Here is a 6,371-nt window from a genome sequence, read left to right on the forward strand (position 1 = left end):
ACTGACCAAAGGGATATTCCTTACCATATGACGTCATGCTCAGCAATAAAACTAGGGGGGGAGGTTGGCAGGGGTCCACTGCTCGGGGACTGGCTGGGCATCAGTCAGTTGGTGGTGAGCAATTGTTTTCATTTGCATCACTTGTCCTTCCTTGGGTTTTATTTCTCTCTCTATTTTCCTTTTCATTACAATGTATTAGTATTGTTATTATTTTATTTCAATTATTAAACTGTTCTTATCTCAACCCATGAGTTTTCTCACTTTTACCCTTCCAATTCTCTTCCCCCCATCCCACTGGGGTGGGGAGCGAGCGAGCGAGCGGCCGCGTGGTGCTTAGTTGCCTGCTGGGGTTAAACCACAACAGTCCTTTTTGGCGCCCGACGTGGGGCTCAAAGGGTTTGAGATAATAACAGGTTGACCAGAGTGTATTATAAGGGATTTATATCTGTTAACAGTTGCGGGTCACGATATTGATTCATCTGTTCTCAATATTAGTTTATCTGATCTGCGCCATGCTCTTTTTTTTTGCTGTACATTTTAAAGATTGGTGTTGGCCTTTGCAGTTTGCTGTGCTCTGTAGCGATTAGTGATGTTTTGCCTGGGAGATTTGTTATTAAAACACTGACCTTGAGCTTAATCTGATGTTTGGGCTCTGTACTGAAGCCATTACTGTACTTAGGGTACCATCTCATGGAGACAATTAACAACTATACTTCTTCCTCTGAGAGGTTTTTTGTGGAGAAAATACAGAATGGCACCTTCGCTACCTTCTTCTGTGATGTTTTCTCCCTAGTTACAATAACTTCTCAGTATCTTGAACATCCTTGGGTAGTTAAAATACTTCTATTGGTATTTCTTAGGAATATTGCTTCGGTTTTGTCTAAGGTTAACAAGCAGTTTAGGAATATGACCCAGGCTCCACGAGAGTATGGTCGTGGGTGGCAAGGCATGTGGGAGAAAATGGGCAGGTATCTAGAAAACTTCTACACCTCCAATGGTCTGGAACTTCCCTCCAGAACAACTACAGGATCCTGATGAAGTGATAGAATGCTTGGGGAAAAAAAAAAAAAAAAAAAATGCCATGGCCATTCCAAAGAGGCACAACTTATTGCACTGTCAAGGCCCTGGCCAGCATCTACCAAACGCTGCTCGATATTATGCAGCACCCCCAGGGAGAAGAGAGCGAAAACATACCAACAGACACTATGGCTAAACCAGACACTATATCAGTCACCCCTACAACTAAAAAGAAACAATGGAAGTGAAAGTCAGCTTGTTTAGTAAGGGATGAAGAAGCTTCTCCTAAGAGGGAGCAGGCCAAAGAATCAGAAGAGACAGCATGTTCTGCAGCAGAGCAGTCACAAGAACAGGAGGAGGAGGAGACTGAAATCATAAATGAGACAGAAACCACCCGATCCTTATCCTTAAGTGAGCTGTGAGACATGCGAAAAGATTTTAGCTGTCAACCAGGTGAGCTAATTCTCAGCTGGTTACTCCAATGCTGGGATATTGGGGCTAGTAGTCAGGAATTAGAGGGTAAGGAAGCCTGGCAGCTAGGGTCCCTTGCTAAGGAGAAGGCCATTGACAAATGGATTGGAAAAAAGGCAGGAGTCCTCAGTCTTTGGCGGTGACTCCTGTCAAGTGTGAAGGACAGGTATCCCTTCGAGGAAGAACTTGCAAATTCCTGAAGCAAATGGACCACCATTGAGGGAGGTATTCAGTACCTGAGGGAATTAGCCGTGGTGGAGGTGATCTATAACAACCTGAACGATGACCAGGCATACAAAGACCTGGATGAAATCCGGTGCACACAGTCCATGTGGCAAAAGTTTGTATGAAATGCACCGACGTCATACACCCACACCCTGGCGATAATGAGCTGGACAGACATGGAGGCACCAACTATAGATGGAGTGGCCAGACAACTCTGAGAATACGAAGATAATCTCACTTCCTCCATGTGGGCCTGTGTCTTGGCTGTGGACAGACTGACCCAAAAATTGTCCAAGCAAGCCAAGAAGGGTAAGTCTTCCTCACACACACCAACCAAGGCCTCAGCTATTAAGAGTCAGCCTTTTTCTCTTCAAGGGAAAGGGTTCCAGTGGCACACACCACGTGCAACCCTGTGGTTCTTCCTGCGTGACCAAGGGGAGGACATGAGGAAGTGGGATGGTGAACCTACCTGGAGACTAGAAGCTCAGATACAGGAACTGCAAGGAAAAAAACAGCCAAAAAGCATCCATCCAGGAAAATTACTGCTCCAGTGTCTGTTGGGCAGAGTAGAAGGGCTGATCATACTTTTGACCCTGATGAAGGGACTTATGTTTTGCAGTTACAAAAATCAAGTAATGAAGACTCCAACCAGGAATAGAGAGGCCCTGCCTTTGGCCAGGCAGAGGAAAGGGTGTATTGGCTTTGTGTGGCAAGGTTTTGGTAGCGGGGGGGGTGTTACAGGGGTGGCTTCTGTGAGAAGCTGCTGGAAGCTTCCCCTGTGTTCGAGAGAGAGCCAATACCAGCCAGCTCTAAGATGGACCCGCCGCCGGCCAAGGCTGAGCCAATCAGCGATAGTGGTAATGCCTCTGTGATAACATTTTTAAGAAGGAAAAAGTTGGGACAGGCAGTATTCAGCAGCCGGAGAGAGGAGTGAGAACATGTAAGAGAAACAACCCTGCGGACACCAAGGTCAGTGAAGAAGGAGGGGGAGGAGATGCTCCAGGCGCCGGAGCAGAGATTCCCCTGCAGCCCGTGGTGAAGACCATGGTGAGGCAGGCTGTCCCCCTGCAGTCCATGGAGGTCCACGGTGGAGCAGATCTCCACCTGTAGCCCGTGGAGGACCCCACGCCGGAGCAGGTGGGTTCCTGAAGGAGGCTGTGACCCTGTGGGAACCCCGCGCTGGAGCAGGGTCCTGGCAGGACCTGCGGATCTGTGGAGAGAGGAGCCCACGGATCAGGTTTTCTGGTAGGACTTGTGACCCCGTGGGGGACCCACGCTGGAGCAGTGTGCTCCTGAAGGACTGCACACCGTGGAAAGGACCCATGCTGGAGCAGTTCGTGAAGAACTGCAGCCCGTGAGAAGGGCCCACGTTGGAGAAGTTCGTGGAGGACTGTCTCCCGTGGGTGGGACCCCATGCTGGAGCAGGGAAGAGTGTGATGAGTCCTCCCCCTGAGGAGGATGAAGCGGCAGAAAACAACGTGTGATGAACTGACCGTAAACCCCATTCCCCGTCCCGCTGTGCCGCTGGGGGGGTTGGTAGAGAAGCCGGGAGTGAAGTTGTGCCCGGGAAGAAGGGAGGGGTGGAGGGAAGGTGTTCTGAGATTTGGTTTTATTTCTCATTACCCTACTCTGGTTGATTTGTAATAAAGTGAGTTAATTTTCCCCAAGTTGAGTCTGTTTTGCCCGTGACGGTAATTGGTGAGTGATCTCCCTCCTGTCCTTATCTCGACCCACAAGCTCTTTGTTATATTTTCTCTCCCCTGTCCAGCTGAGGAGGGGGAGTGATAGAGCGGCTTTGGTGGGCACCTGGCAACCAGCCAGGGTCAACCCATCACAAAGGGACAACTGGGTTTACTGAACTGTGTGGATTTGATGGCCTGGTGCATCAGCCCCACAGGAGTATAAAGCTCTAGTGGACACTGGTGCACAGCGTACTCTAATACCATCAGATTACAAAGGGGCAGAATCCATCTGTATTTCTGGAGTGACAGAAGGATCCCAAGAACCGTCTGTGTTGGAGGCTGAGTGAGATGAGCCTAACTGGGAATGAGTGGCAAAAGCATCCTATTGTGACTTGTCCATGTATCCTTAGCATAGACTACCTCAGGAGAGGGTACTTCAAAGACCCAAAAGGGTACCGGTGGGCTTTTGGCATAGCTGCCTTGAGTATGGAGAAGATGAAACAGCTGCCTAGCTTGCCTGGTCTCTCACTTTTACCCTTCTGTTGTGGGAACATATTTAGCTAACGGTCACAAGAGCATTCCAGACACCTTTAGAAGGCCGTGAACAGAATAAACAAGAAGACAAAAATAAGAAAGATACCAATTAGAAAAACACAGGTGCGCATTCCACGATAAAGAGAACTTGGCACAACCTCAATTCAGCAGTTTATCTTGACCAATTAGACTGAGACAAGTCTCGTATGTTTTAGTTAGTTTAGCCAATTATGTTTATGCACGTTGTCGTGGTTTAACCCCAGCCAGCAGCTAAGCACCACGCAGCCGCTCACTCACTCCCCCCCACCCAGTGGGATGGGGGAGAAAATCGGGAAAAAGAAGCAAAACCCACGGGTTGAGATAAGAACAGTTTAATAGAACAGAAAAGAAGAAACGAATAATGATAATGATGACACTAATAAAATGACAACAGCAATAATGAAAGGATTGGAATGTACAAATGATGCGCAGTGCAATTGCTCACCACCCGCCGACCGGCACCCAGCTAGTCCCCGAGCGGCGATTCCCCGCCCCCCATTTCCCAGTTCCTATACTAGATGGGACATCACATGGTATGGAATACCCTGTTGGCCAGTTTGGGTCAGGTGCCCTGGCTGTGTCCTGTGCCAACTTCTTGTGCCCCTCCAGCTTTCTCGCTGGCTGGGCATGAGAAGCTGAAAAATCCTTGACATTAGTCTAAACACTACTAGCAGCAACTGAAAACATCGGTGTTATCAACATTCTTCTCATACTGAACTCAAAACATAGCACCGTACCAGCTACTAGGAAGACAGTTAACTCTATTCCAGCTGAAACTAGGACAACGTGTACAGTGTTGATATAACCAATCATTAGGTGTATTTAGGCGCGTGGACAGTGCATGAATAATGTGTGCAACCAATAGTAAAATAGCTAAACGCATGTACGGATGTAACTAATGTATAAAATGATGTCTGATGCTCTAGTAAAGTGGGCTTCACCTGATCACATTGGTTTGTGTGTGTTGTCCTGTGCCTCCGCACCCTTCCAATTCTCTTCCCCCACATCCTGCTGTGGGCGGGGTGAGCGAGTGGCTGTGTGGTGCTTAGTTGCCGACTGGGGTTAAACCATGACACGCTGCTGCTGATTGGCTCAGCTTTGGCCAGTATCAGGTCCATCTTGGAGCCAGCCAGAACTGGCTCTGTTGGACATGGAGGAAGCTTCTGGCATCTTCTCACAGAAGCCACCCCTGTAGCCCCCCCGCTACCAAAACCTTGCCATGTAAACCCAATACAGTGTCCCTGGTTCCACTGCCTGTGCATTTCCTTCTTATACTTTAGTTTGATCAGGAGGTCCTTACTGAGCCATGCTGGTCTCCTGACTTCCTTGCCTGATTTTTTACATGTGGGAATCAAGAGTTCTTGTGCTCTAAGAAAAATGTCCTTAAAGAGCTGCCAGCTCTGTTCAGCTCCTTTGTCCTTGAGGGCAGTTTCACAGGAGGTCCCATCCACTAATTCCTTAAACAACTGAAAGTTTGCTCTCCTAAAATTTAGGGTCCTGACTCTACTCTTCACGTGGCCCATATCCCTCAAGATTGTGAATTCCACCATGAATGCCCAGGCTGCCACCAGTCTTGCCATCTCTAGTTCACCTGTGTTGGTAAACAACAGGTCTAGTAATGCTTGTCCTCTGGTTGTGCTATCACCTAGATTAAGAAATTATCGTCAACACACTCCAAGAGTCTCCTGGACTGCTTACAGCTTGCTGTGCTGCTTTTCCAGCAGATGTCAGGCGTATTGAAGTCCCCCAGCAGGATCAGAGCCTGTGAGCGTGATGCTTCCCATAGTTGAAATAAGAACGCTTCGTCTACAGGCTCCTGTTGAGCGAGTGGCCTGTAGTAAACACCAGCCATGAGGTTTCCTTTGTTGGCTTGGCCCCTAATTTTTACCCTTAAACTCTAATCAGTCATGCCCTTTTCAATTATGCCCTTTTAGTTCTCTGAGTTTAAGAAGGAATAATAAAATATAATTTTAAAAAATTTACAAAATTTTTTCACAAAATTTATAAAATAAAAAAAAAAATCTGCTGGCATACTTTCTCACAGAGGTATTTCCTCTAAAATTATTGTATTAACAGCCTGTAATATTATGGAGTATAGAAAAACTAACACATATTTGTCACGACCCGTGCTGGACAGACCAGGGAGTCTTCCCTTGGGCTAAATTAAGGTGAAAAGGCACCAAACGATCAGTTAAACATTTTATTCATGACAGAAGCAACCTGAACTTGGGAGGCATAACAGTAGGTGGCAGGGTTTCTCACAACAGGAATTGGCATGAGACTACCTCCGTAAACCGTGTAACCCATGGTAACCATATACATCAATTCAGGGAATAAAGAGATCCCTCCCGTTGAGTCACGGGGTTCAGAGCAGACCCCCTTGCTTTCTAGACTCCTTCTCAG

The 6,371-nt window shown here is 47.5% G+C and overlaps 1 long non-coding RNA gene across 1 annotated transcript; it reads left to right on the forward strand.

Moving 5' to 3' along the window:
- The first annotated feature begins 324 nt into the window (after window positions 1–324).
- On the forward strand, window positions 325–4,384 carry LOC121232818. Its single transcript, XR_005931708.1, has 3 exons — window positions 325–413; window positions 606–609; window positions 4,375–4,384. It is a non-coding gene; the product is annotated as an uncharacterized LOC121232818 (long non-coding RNA).
- Window positions 4,385–6,371: the final 1,987 nt, after the last annotated feature.

Source organism: Aquila chrysaetos, chromosome W (assembly GCF_900496995.4).
Source record: "Aquila chrysaetos chrysaetos chromosome W, bAquChr1.4, whole genome shotgun sequence".
Classification (NCBI taxonomy): Eukaryota; Metazoa; Chordata; class Aves; order Accipitriformes; family Accipitridae; genus Aquila; species Aquila chrysaetos.